The 14,001-nt window shown below is 34.7% G+C and overlaps 1 protein-coding gene across 9 annotated transcripts in view; it reads left to right on the top strand.

The window, feature by feature from the left end:
* Positions 1 to 14,001, top strand: part of PHTF1 (putative homeodomain transcription factor 1) — a 73,481-nt gene that overhangs the window by 4,456 nt on the left and 55,024 nt on the right. The gene's annotated exons all lie outside the window — the stretch shown is intronic.

Here is a 14,001-nt window from a genome sequence, read left to right as displayed (position 1 = left end):
ATATACACACACATATATACATGCGTATAATATAAACATACATATGTGTGTGTATATATATACATATATGTGTGTGAGTGTGTGTATATATATATATGTACGAATATTAATAAAAAAGAATGAGATCTTGCTATCTGAATAACTTGGATGGACCCAGAGGATATAATGTTAAGTGAAATGAATCAGAAAGAAAAAGACAAATACCATATGATTTCACTCATGTGGAATTTATGAAACAAAAAATGAACAAACAAAAAAGGTGACAAAACAGACTCTTAAATACAGAGAACAAACTGGTGGTTGGCAGAGAGGAAGTGGATGATGATGGATGGGTAAAATAGATCAAAGTGATTAAGAGGATACTTAATGTAAGTACCAAAACTACACACCTGAAAATAGGTTGAGTTTTATAATATGTAAATTGTATTTCAATATAACTATTTTCTTAGGTCATGCCAATGGAAAAACATAGAATCATAACGTTGCATACAAGAATGTCATACATATTCCCAATGGAAAGTATCTTCTAAAATTCCTTAATTGGGAGAGTATATTAAATTTAAGGTCTAACATTGGGGCGCCTGGGTGGCTCAGTGGGTTAAAGCCTCTGCCTTCGGCTCAGGTCATGATCCCAGGGTCCTGGGATCGAGCCCCGCATCGGGCTCTCTGCTCGGCAGGGAGCCTTCTTCCCTTCCTCTCTCTCTGCCTGCCTCTCTGCCTACTTGTGATCTCTGTCTGTCAAATAAATAAATAAAATCTTTAAAAAAAAAAATTTAAGGTCTAACATCATTTTCAGTGATGAAGCTCAACATAATCACTCCCATATCCCTTGGGATATATTTACTAAGATGAGTGTTCTAATATTTTTTTTTAAGTTTTCATTTACATTCTTGTTAACATACAGGTAATATTAGTTTCAGGTATACAACATAGTGATTCAGCACTTCCATACATCACCTGGTGCTCATTAAGACAAGTGCCCTCCTTGGCCTATTTCACCCATCTTCCCACACACCGACCCCCTGGAAACCAGGAGTTTGTTCTCTATAGTTAAGAGTCTCTTTTAGGGCGCCTGGGTGGCTCAGTTGTTAAGCATCTGCCTCTCCTCAGGTTATGATCCCAGAGTCCTGGGATGGAACCCCTGCTCAATGTGAAGCCTGCGTTTCCTTCTACCACTCTCCCTACTTTTGTTCCCTCTCTTGCTGTGTCTGTCAAATAAATAAAATCTTAAAAAAATGAAAAGTCTGTCTCTTGGTTTGCCTCTCTCTTTCTTTTTCCTCCTTTGCTCATTTGTTTCTTAAATTCCACATGAGTGAAGTCATATGGTCTTTGTCTTTCCCTGTTTCACTTATTTCACTTAGCATAATACTCTCTAGCTCCATCCATGTTGTTGCAAATGGCATCATTCTTTTTGATGGCTGAGTAATATTCCTGTGTGTGTGTGTGTACGTGTACACCACATCTTTTTTATCCATTCATCAGTCTAGGGACACTTGGGCGGCTTCCATAATTTAGCTATTGTAGATAATGTTTCTATAAACATTGGGTGCATATGTCCCTTCAAAGTAGTATTTTTGTATTTCCTTCCTTCCCTTTTGTTTTTTAAAAACTATTTTGGAGGGAGCACAAGTGGGAGAGGGAGAAAAAGTCCCAAGCAGATTCTGCACTGAGGGTGGAGTCCAATGCTGGACTCATGACCTGAGATCACAAACAGAGCTGAAACCAGGAGCTGGATACTCAACTCACTGTGCCACCCAGGTGCCCCTTTTTAATTTTTTTCTAATTAATATTAGAATAATGAAAATCAGTGTTTGAAAAAGACGTGATTGCATACCTAGAAATTTTTATTATTATTTTTTTATTTATAGAAAAAAATCTAAAGGGCTAATCATAAGCATAAAGGTGACTTCAACTGTATGTATAATGTTTTATTTCTTAAGCTGGATGGTGGGGTACATGACAGATGAGACTCCTCATTGAAGATGATTATTTGCATATGTAACTTAATTTGATCTATTTGATCTCTTTTGAAACTCCTCTAAAATTACAATACATAAGAAAAAAGATAGCCCACAAGGATTAAAGGAATGGGAGAGACTACTGTAAATGAGAGCTATTAACATAATTTTGAAAGTTGGAAAGTGAAGAAAGTAAAAATGTAAGTATCTATAGTAAGGAATGCCAACAGGAAACAAACAATCTTTCTGTAAAGCTCCTGTATTTAATTTCTGAAAGACACAGGAATTAGATGCATTAGGCATATCTGCAGGTATGAGGTGGAACTGAAAATAAGATTGTTTGAGCCATTCATAAGGGGCAATTGACCGATCCCCAGATCCTCTTCCTTATTCTGCATGGCCACATAGTTACCCTCACTAACTCTGACAGAAGGTTGGATGGAAGCTTGCTGTCTAGAGAGGCTGAACCAGAGAAGTTCTGGATTCTGGAACAGCAGACACAGTAAGAGTGGGGTGAAATACTGTACTAATAATGGAGATGAAGTAGAAGTCTGGTGGCCAGGTTTATGATCTCCAACAGAAGACTGGAATTGCTTCTTGCAGAAACTGACCAGCTGGAAAGACCAAAGTGTACTGGAAATTAAATGGCTGCCTACCCCTCTACCATGAGGACCGCTGCTTAACAAACTTCACCCACTGCACGCTGAACCCTCATTCAGCATGTTAATGCCTCACTTTTAAGTGTAAATGGATTGTTGAGAATCATCAAATATTTGAAACCCATGGAAAAAGAAAGAGATAAAAGAAATGACAAAAGAGTCCTAAGAATGCTATTCTTAAAGATATAATTAATATGTGTAAAGGACTGGATACTTCGTACGAAAACAAAGAAAAAGAAAAAAATGGACTATAATGAAAAAGAAAACCAGAAAACAAAAATAACCAATAAATTTAGTAGAAAAGTGGAAGGTAAAGTTGCAGCCATTTCTCACAAAAAATCATACAAAAAAAAACAAGGAAAAAGAAAATAGAAAACTGAATACAGTTCATGAAGGAAGCCTAATAACCAGTTAAGAGGTGTTTCAGAAAAAGGAAATACATGGAGGGGAAGAAATTATCAGATAAATAATACATTTATCAGAACTGAAATATACACATTTTAAAATTGGAAAGTTTTTTTTTTTTTAAAGATTTTATTTATTTGACAGAGATAGATCACAAGTAGGCAGAGAGACAGAAGCAGACTCCCTGCTGAGCAGAGAGCCCGATGCGGGGCTCGATCCCAAGACCCTGAGATCATGACCTGAGTCAAAGGCAGAGGCTTAACCCACTGAGCCACCCATGTGCCCCAAAATTGGAAAGGTTTTTAAGAAGACCTATATTAGTTACAGTTGTATAACACAATGATCTGACATTTATATATATTACAAAATGCTCAACACGCTAAGTGCAGTTATTTGTCACCACAAAAGTTTATTACAATATTCTTGACTATATTTGCCATATATATATATATATTTATATATATATGCTGTGCTTTACATCCCTATGACTTACTCCTTTTATAAATGGAAGTTTGTATCTCTCAATCCCCTTCACCTGTTTTGCCCATCCTAACCTCCCCTTTCCTCTGGCAGCCACCAGTTTGTTCTCTGTAAGTATGAGTTTATTTATTATTTAGTTTGTCTATTTGTTTTGTTCTTTAGATTCCACATATGAGTAAAGTCATGTGATATTTGTCTTTCTCTGACTTATTTCACTTAGCTCTAGGTTTACTCATGCTGGCAAAATTTCATTTTTTTAATGACTAACATTCCATTGTATGTATTTCCCATTTCTGGAAACTGAAGTTGCTTCTATATATTGGCCACTGTCAGTAGTGCTGCCGTAAACATAAGTGTGCATGAATCTTTCTGAATTAGTATTTTTGTTTTCTTTAGGTATATACCCAGAAGTAGAATTGCTGGATTCTATGTAACTAAGTTTTTGAGGAGCCTCCACACTGTTTTGTGTAGTGGCTGCACCAATGTGCATTCCCACCAACAGTGCATGAGGGTTCCCTTTTCTCCACGACTTTGCCAATACTTGTTATTTCTGGTCTTTTTGATACTAGCCATTCTGACAGGTGTGAAGTGATATCTCATTGTGGTTTTGATTTGTATTTCCCTCAGGATGAGTGATGTTGAGTACCTTTTCACGTGTCTGTTGGCCATCTGTATGCTTCTTTGGAAAAATGTCTGTTCAGTTCCTCTGCCCATTTTTAAATTGGATTATTTACTTTTTTTGTGTTGAGTTCTATGAGTTATTTATATACTTTGGATATTATCCCCTTATTGAACAGATGGTTTGCAAATATTGTCTCCCATTCAGTAAGGTGCCTTTTCATTTTGTTATTGGTTTCCTTTACTGTGCAAAGGGTTTTTATTTTGATGTAGTCCCACTTATTTATTTTTGCTTTTGTTGTCAGTGCCCAAGGAGACATATCCATAAATATGTTGCTAAGACCAGTCAGTGTCTGAGACTTTACTGCTTATGTTTTCTTTTAGGATTTTTATGGTCTCAGATCTTACATTTAGGTCTTTTGAGTTTGTTTTTGCATGTGCTTTAAGAAAGTGGTCCAGTTTCATTCTTTTGCATGTAGCTGTCCAGTTTTCAACTCCCTGCCATTTAGTGAGGAGAATGACTTTTCCTCCTTATGTATTCTTGCTTTGTTTGTTGTAGATTAATTGACCATACAATCATGGGTTTATTTCTCGGTCCTCTGTTCATTGTGTTGATCTGTGTGTCTATTTTTGTGTCAGTACCATACTGCTCTGAGGACTATAGCTCTGTCGTATAATTGGAAATCTGATATTCTGATACTGTCAGCTTTGTTTTTCTTTCTCAAGATTGCTTAGTCTTTTGTGGCTTCATACAAATTTTAGGATTATTTTGTTCCAGTTCTGTGAAAAATGCTATTGGTATTTTGATAGGGATTTTCCCCAATCTGTAGATTGCTTTGGGTATTATGGACATTTTAACAATATTAATTTTTCCAATCCATGAGCCATGGTATATCTTTTATTTGTGTCATCCTCAGTTTCTTTAATCAATGTCTTAAAGTTCTTGAATATAGTCTTTCACCTCCTTGATGAAATTTATTCCTATGTGTTTTATTTTTTTTGATACAAATGTCAGTGAGATCGTTTTTAAATTTCTCTTTCTGCTAGTATTTATTGGTATAGAGAAATGATACAAATTTCTGTTAATTTTGCATCCTACAACTTTACTGAATTCATTTATTCTGATAGTTTTTTGGGGGGAGTCTTTGGGTTTTCTATATATAGTGTCATGTAATCTATAAGTAAGAACAGTTTTACTTCTTTCTTATCAATTTAGATGCCTTTTCTTTCTTTTTCTTGTCTGATTGCTGCAGCTAGGCGTTCCAGCACTATTTTGATAAAAGTGGTGAAAGGAGACATCCTTTCTTTTTCCTGATCTTAGAGGGAAAGCTTTTAGCTTTTCACTGCTTAGTATGATGTTAGCTGTGGGTTTGTCATGTATGGCCTTTATTACATTGATGAAATGATCTTTTGAGTCGTTAAGCACCTATACTAAGGAACATTATCCTATTTCAGAACTTAAATAAACAAACAAACAAAACTTCGTTCAGTCTACCTTGTATGTTTCTCCTGTGAGTCTCTTTTACTATTCACACAGACACTTTCCTTCTGTCACCAAACATGTGGAAGTTTCCCCCAACACCATGCAGTTCTTCCTGAAACCATCTGGAGGGATCCTACAATTCAATTCAGCTCTCTATGTAAATTTAAATTCAGCTCATAATATAATGTCAGATACCACAAGTTAAAGGCTCAGTCCCACAAGACTGCTGCCACCCCACTTTGGATACCAATAGTAAGTACTAGGTCCTCAGGTTACCCATAATTTCTTTCCAATGTGGCTGCAAATCAGGTTCCCATGCTCCCTTCCTCAGGTTTGATTAATTTGCTAGAGTGGCTTACAGAACTCAGAGAAATACTTACATTTATCAGTTTATTAAAGGATATGATAATGGATACAGATAAACTAGATGAAGAGATGCATAGGTAAGGTCTGGGAGGATCCAGAGCATAAGAGCTTATGTCCTTGTGGAGTTGGGGTATGTCATTGTCCTGGTGTGCATGTGTTCAACAAACTAGATGCTCTCTGAACCCCATACTGTTGGAGTTTTTATGCCAAGCTTATTAGCCAAGTATAAGGCACCACATGAAGACATATTCAGATCTTCAAAGTTTCAAAAAAATACATGACCCATGTCCCCTCTCAAAAAGCATGGGAAAACATACACAGTATTATAATGAATGAGTAAACCAAAAAAGAGGAAATCATAGTATAGGAAACAGGATAGCCAGCACAGAGAGAGGTAAAGGGAATTCCAGGATATTTAAGAGATGTCCAAGGATGACAGTTCGTATTGGGCCTGGAAAACAATGAGACTAGAAAGAAGCAGAAAGACAGAAAACTGATATGGATATCTTCAAGAGCGAAAAAAGAGAAACTGGTATTTGTTGTGTTTGAGTATATTGGGAACAGATTTTTAAGACTTACAAGGTATTTCAAGGTGAATTAGTAATATATATTTAGAAAATCAAGTGAATGAAAAAATGAAGCTTGCCATATATGGCCTTTATTATGTTGATGTTCATTCCCCCTGTATCTACTTTGTTGAGAGCTTTTATCATAAATCATTGTTGAATTTTGCCAAATGTTTTTTTTTGCATCTATTGAGATGATAATATGTTTTATCCTTAATTTTGTTAATGTAATATATTACATTGATTGATTTGTGAATGTTGAACTATCCTTGCATCCCTAGAATAAATCCCACTTGACTGAGGTGTGTGATCCTTTTAATGTATTGTTGAATTCAGTTTGCTAATATTTTGTTGAGAATTTTTAATCTACATTCATTGGGGATATTAGCCTGTAATTTTCTTTTCTTGTAGTGTCCTTGTCTGGTTTTAGTATCAGAGTAATGCTGGCCTCATAAAATGAGTTTGAAAACATTCCTGCCTCTTCTGTTTTGGGAAGAGTTTGAGAAGGATTGGTATTAATTCTTTGAATGTTAGGTAGACTTCACTAGTGAAGCCATCTGGTATGGGAATTTTGTTTTTGTTGGGAGGTTTTTGATTACTGATTCAATCTCCTTACTATTAATCAGTCTGTCCAAATTTTCTATTTCTTCCTGATTCAGTTTTGAGAGCCCCCCCCCCCCCAGGAGTTTATCCATGTCTTCTAGGTTGTCCAATTTGTTGGCATATAATTGTTCATATTAGTTTTCTTATGATCCTTTGTTTTTATGTTGTCAGTTGTAACATTTCCTCTTTCAGTTCTGATGCTGTTTGAGTCCTCTTTTTTTTCCCCCTTGGTAAGTGTAGCTAACGGTTGTCAATTTTGTTTATCTTTTAAAGAAACCAGCTCTTAGTTTGTTGATCTTCTCTATTATCTTTTTAGTTTCTATTTCATTTCTTTCCACTCTGATCTTTGCTATTTCTTTCTATGACTTTGGACTTTGTTCCTCTTTTCTAGTTTCTTGAGATGTAGGGTTAAGATGTTGTTTACTTGTTAGAGTTCTTTCTTAATGTAGGCATTTATCACTATGAACTTCCCTCTCAGAACTGCTTTTATTTCATCCCTTAAGTTTTGGTATGTTGTATTTTCATTTTCATTTTCATTTGTTCTCAAATTCTAAATTCCTCTTTTGACTTCTTCTTTGACTCATTGAGGTTTTTTTTTTTTTAGTAGCATGTGATTTAATCTCCACATATTTCTGAATTTTCCTTTTGGTAATTGATGTAGAGTTTCATACCATTGTGTTCAGAAAAGCTTGATATAATTTCATTCTTCTTAAATTTATTAAGACTTGTTTTGTGGCTAATATAATCCATCCTGGAGAATTTAATGTGTGCACTTGAGAAAGAATATGTCTGTTGCTTGTGGATGGAATATTCTGTGTTTATCTGTTCAGCCCATCATATCTAAGTCTTTTGAGGCCAATGTTTTCTTATTATATTACTTTTAATTATTATTCAATTTATTTAAACTAATAGAAAAATCCAGTTCACCCATTTCTCCCACCCCCAGCTCTTGGCAACCACCAATCTCTTTTCTGTATCTATAAGCTTGTTAGTTTAGGGTTTTTAATTTTTTTTTTAGATTCTACATATAAGATAAATCATCAATCAAATCAAATATTTTTTTTTCTGTGTGACTTATTTCACTTACCATAATGCTCTCAAGGCCCATCCATGTTGTCGCAAAAGACGAGATCTCACAGTTGACAGCTAACATTACATTTTGTGGTGAAAAGCTGAAAGCTTTTTCTCTAAGATCAGGAACAAGACAGAATGCCCCTTTTCCACTTTTATTTAACATAGTATTGGAAGTCCTAGCCAGAATAGTTAGGCAAGAAGAAGAAATAAAAAGCATTCAGATCAAAGAGGAAGAAGTAAAACTGTTACATTTTGCTGATGACTTGATACAATATTTAGAAAAACCTAAAGACTCCACCAGAAACAATGATAATAAATGAATTCAGTAGAGTCACAGGATTCAAAATCAATATATAAAAATCTGTTACATTTCTCTATACTAAAAACGAACTATCAGGACAAAAATGAAAACAATGAGAATATACCATTTTTCAATATTTATGCACCCAATATAGGAGTACCCAAATATATAAAGCAAATATAAACAAACCTAAAGGGAAAAATAGACAATGATACAGTAATCATTGGGAGCTTCAGTATACTACTTTCAACAATGGATAGATCATCCAGACAGAAAATCCATAAGGAAACATTGGACTTGGACTATACTTTAGACCATATAGAACTAGCAGACATATAAAGAACATTCTATCCAACAGCAGCAGAATATACATTCCTTTCAAGCACCCATGGAAACATATCCAGGATAGATCAGTTGTTAGGTCATAAAACAAGTCTTAACAAATTTTAAAAAACTGAATTTATTTCAGGTAACTTTTTGGACCACAATGGAATTAAACTAGAAATCAGTAACAGGATGAAAATGGAAAAATTCACAAATATGTGGAAATTAAGCAACATACTCTTGAACAACTAATAGGTCAAAGAAGAAATAAAAAATATCATGAGACAAATGAAAATGAAAATTTTTATACATTAATAGCGAGCTATTAAAAAATGAAGAATACAATTCCATTTATAATAGCATCAAAAAGAATAAAATATTTAGGAATAAATTTAACCACAAAGGTGAAAGATCTGTACACTGGAAACTATGAAACATTGGTGAAGGAAATTGAAGAAGACACACATAAATGGAAAGATATCTTATGTTCATTGATTGGAAGAAGGAATATTGTTAAAATGTCCATACTACCCAAAGTGATCCACAGATTAAAAGCCGTTTATCGGGGCACCTGGGTGGCTCAGTGGGTTAAGCCTCTGCCTTCGGCTCAGGTCATGATCCCAGGGTCCTGGAATTGAGCCCCACATCGGGCTCTCTGCTCTGCAGGGAGCCTGCTTCCTCCTCTCTCTCTGCTTGCCTCTCTGCCTACTTGTGATCTCTGTCAGATAAATAAAAAAAAAATCTTTAAAAAAAAAAAAGCCGTTTATCGAAATTCCAATGGTATTTTTCACAGATGCAAAAACAAACAAACAAACAAACAAACAAAAAACAATCCTAAGATTCATGTGAAACTACAAGGAACTCCAAATAGCTAAAGCAGCCTTGAGCAAGAAGAGCAAAGTCGGAGGCATCACACTTTCTGATTTCATATTATATTTCATACAAAGCTACAGTAATTAGAACAGCAAATATGGGCATAAAAGACACATAGATGAATGGGACAATATGGAGACCCCGAAATAAACCTATGCTGAAACAGTCAACTACTCTTTGGCAAAGGTGCCAAAAATACATGATGGGCAAAAGAATCTCTTCAATAAATGATTTTGGGAAAACTGGGTAGATATCCTCATGCAGAAGAAAGATACTAGACCTTTATATTACACCGCACATAAAAATCAACTCAAGATGGATGAAAGACTTAAATGTAAGACCTGAAATTGTCCTAGAAGATACCAGGGGCTCCTTGGTCAAGAGTTTTTTGAATATGACAAAAAAGTACAGACAACAAAAGCAAAATTATCAAGTGAGACCATATCAGACTAAAAAGTGTTTTGCATAGCCAAGGAAGCAATAATGACAAGGCAACCTATGGAATGGGAGAAAATGTTTGTAAACCATATATCTGATAAGGGGTTTACATTCAAAATCTATAAGGAACTCTTACAACTCAATAGCTAAGAACAAGTAATCCAATTAAACATGGACAAAGGACCTGAACAGACATTTTCCAAAGAAGATATACCAATGGGTATATAAAAAAAAGCTCTTTAACATCACTAATAATCAGGGAAGTATAATTCAAAACCACAGTGAGATATCACCTCACACCTGCCATGATGACTCTTATCAGAAAGTCAAAGGATAATAAATGTTGGTGAGGATGTAGAGAAAAGAGAACTTTTATATACCGTTGGTGGGAATGTAAACTGGTATAAACATTATGAAAAACAGTATGGAGGCTTTTGCAAAAATTAAAAATAGAACTATGATTTGATCCATCTATCCCATTTCTGGGTGTTTGTCTGAAGGAAATAAAGGTCTACAAGGTCTTCATTTATTAGAAAATAATACAGTGATATTTTTACTTTTAGAATTTTCATTTCTGATTGTGTATTTAGCCAAATTTTTATTCCCATGGATATTATGCACATTTCAAAAATTAGTGTACATGTTTTTCAAAGGATAATTTTTTCTCTGAAATGTGTCACTTTCAAATTTTGATTCCTCCTTAGATTTAATTTTATTACATTTAGGGTTTTAAAACTTTCTTCTATAAAATCTATAATTTGTAGCTGAATTGGATAGAAACATAGGACCCACTTAAGAGAAATTGTTTGGTCAAAACTATTTAGTTAAACAACTAAAGATCAGTACTGGCTCAATGTCTAAAAGAGGGAAATAGCAAATGGCTATAACCTTTCATTTTTACTTTAATTTTAATGCTTAAATACCTAATTTCTAAAACTGGATTAGCATTTACACATGTTGAGTATAAAATTAAAATCCATTTTCTCAAAGTTTTATTTATTAATAGTAGTAAAACAAAACTGTAGTTTGAAACACAAAAGGTAATTCACAAACTTACTTTTAATTCGAGGTGGTAGAAGACAAAGTCCCTGAAAGGATTCTTTCTTCATGCCCAGAAAAAAAAATTCATCACTAGATTTTTGGTTAAACATGGTAGATTGGCCACACACATTTATAATCTCTCCTTTCTGAGTTACCACTAAATTACATGAAAGGAATCCATAAAGGGGTTGTATAAAATGAATACATCCACAAAGTCCAGGAAGAAGATTGAGGAGGAAGATCTCTGTAGATAGTAGATCAACATGTATTTGGAAGATGAAAAATGAATGCAAGAGAGTGCCAGGAGAGCAGGGGAAAATGCCAGTTGCACTGCAGAACTTCCCAGAAAGGCTTAGGACTTGAATGCATCAGGTTTCATGTGAGGCAGTTAAATGGGGTATTGAATGAACTTTGTATACAGAGAGATTAGACCTTTTGTCTCCTAGTCAATCCCTTAAAGACTGGCTAACAATGCCCTTACGAGGGAGACTGGTGATATTTCTTCTGAGAAAATTCATTGGAAGAGGGTCTGTGGACACTGAAGGGCAGGTGAGAATCATGGTACTAAAAGCAAAATTGTGAGCCCCTTGATTCAATCTTAAAACTTCCACCACAGGAATCTTTAGCCTTCCTAATCTTCAACCAAAGAGAATACTGGAAAGTTCTTCAAAGAGCCTTGAATGACCCCACAAAAAAAAGCCTCCAGATATTGACATTTGGTGATTCCCTCAAGCTGGTTGATTACCCTGCAGTGAAATCCCAAGTCTGTAAGCTATACTCATACACATAAAGCTTCCAGTAAGTTTTACAGGCTTTCTATTGAAATAAAACATGTTCAGTAAATATGGATATACTTACACACATGTATATATAACAAAATTTTAAGTGTAAAGGTTGAGGAATGTTCTTAAACTTAATGTAATCATGTAATCAGCATTAAGATCAAGAGATAGATAATTAACAGTACCATAGAAGCTTCCCTTCCATACTTTTCCAGTCACTGCTACCAACAGAGGTAGACCAGTATCCCAACTACTAGTGCTATAGATTAATTTTGCCTTTTTGAGCTTTATTTAGGAATATTATCAGGAATCAATCAGAAAGGCACTAGAGTTTGTAACAGCAACATTGGAAGCTAGAAAACAGTAGAACAGTGTCTTAATTCCTGAAGGAAAATTAACAACTTAGACTCTAGTGTAACCTTTTATTATGAAACATATATATATATATAAACATGTTTATATAAATGAAATTATACAATACATAGACATTTGAATCTAAATTTTTTTGTTCAGTTTTATGTTTGTGAGACTCATTCATGTTGTGTAATTGTAGTTTATTTAGTACAACACCAAAATTATTTATGCATTCTCCTATTGATGGGCAATATCCCATTGTTGTCTCTGGGTAGTTTCCAATCTGGGGCTCTTAGAAATTATTCTTCTATGAACATTTTTACATATTACTTAGTGAAATACTCATTTGTCTTGGGTATATACCTTGAAGTAGAATATTGAGTCAATCACATTTCAGTGCTTCATTCTAATATATAAAGAAAGCCATTGATTACTAGGTATTTGAATAAATCCTCCAAAAGAAAAAGAGAACAGAAATGAACTCAGAGTCAAAATCAAAAATTCAATGGGAGAATTTGAGGAAATTTCCAGAAAGCAGAACAAAAAGACAAAAGAAGTAGAAAATAGGAAAGTTATGTCTGATAAGGGAACAAATATAAAAATAAATTATAAGAAAACTTCCCTAAAGCCACATAGAAAGAATTCTCAGCACAATAGATATAAAAGACTCATATCAAGGCATATCATTATGAAATTTATGAACACCAGGAATAAAGTGAAGATTCAGAGGGAAGAAACAATTCACACTCAAAGGGTCAGGAATCAGAAAGGCACTAGAATTTGCAACATCAACATTGGAAGCTAGAAAGAGTAGAACAGGGTCTTAATTCCTGAAGGAAAATTATTAATGACTTAGAATCCTACACTCTAGTGTAACTTTTTATTAGGCATAAGGGTAAAATGAATTCATTTTCAGACATGTGAGGCTTCAAAAAGTTACCTTCTGCACCGCTTTCTCAGGAAGCTTCTGAAGGATGCACTCCAGAAAGACATGGGATGTAAGAGCTAGAGATTCACCACAGAGATGAAGGGAGTTGTCAGGGTGATAGTGTGAAGTCCTGCATAGAGCTAGCTGTGCAGCAGGCCCCGAGAGCAACCAGCAGGATAGAAGTTTCTTGGGAAGGGCATTTCCAGGAATTTTTTTTTTTTAAAGAAAAAAAGACTTGAGTAATTTTCTGGCATTTGAGTATTTGAAAAATGATAAATGTTTTAGCTGACTCCGTAAACTAGGAGATTATGAAGCATGGCTTCTAGGGAACAATATTTCATAGTGATCATATCGTAACTACTGATGACTGACTTATCAATCATCATCAGTCATGTCAGGATATAGGTTTTTGGGGCGGAAGTTAGGATGTGGAAATTAGTTGTGTAAGAGCTAAATTCTCACATGATGTATTAGAAGTCAGTGGATTATTTCTAAAATCAATAAATTGAAAAATGGCAGCATAAACATATTATTTGGAAGTATAGATGTAGGGGCACCTGGGTGGCTCAGTCAGTTAAGCACCTGACTCTTGATCTCAGCTCACGTCTTGGTGTCGGGGTTGTGAGTTTAAGCCCTATGTTGTGCTCTGCACTACATGTGGAGCCTACTTAAAAAAGAATAGTATGGAAGTAAATACCAAGAGAAACAGTTTAAAAAAAAAAAAAAGAAAGTTATTTGTTTTTAATGA

The sequence above is a fragment of the Mustela lutreola genome, chromosome 10 (assembly GCF_030435805.1).
Source record: "Mustela lutreola isolate mMusLut2 chromosome 10, mMusLut2.pri, whole genome shotgun sequence".
Lineage (NCBI taxonomy): Eukaryota > Metazoa > Chordata > Mammalia > Carnivora > Mustelidae > Mustela > Mustela lutreola.
Note: the sequence above shows the minus strand (reverse complement) of the source record. Positions and strands in the feature narration are given on the sequence as shown.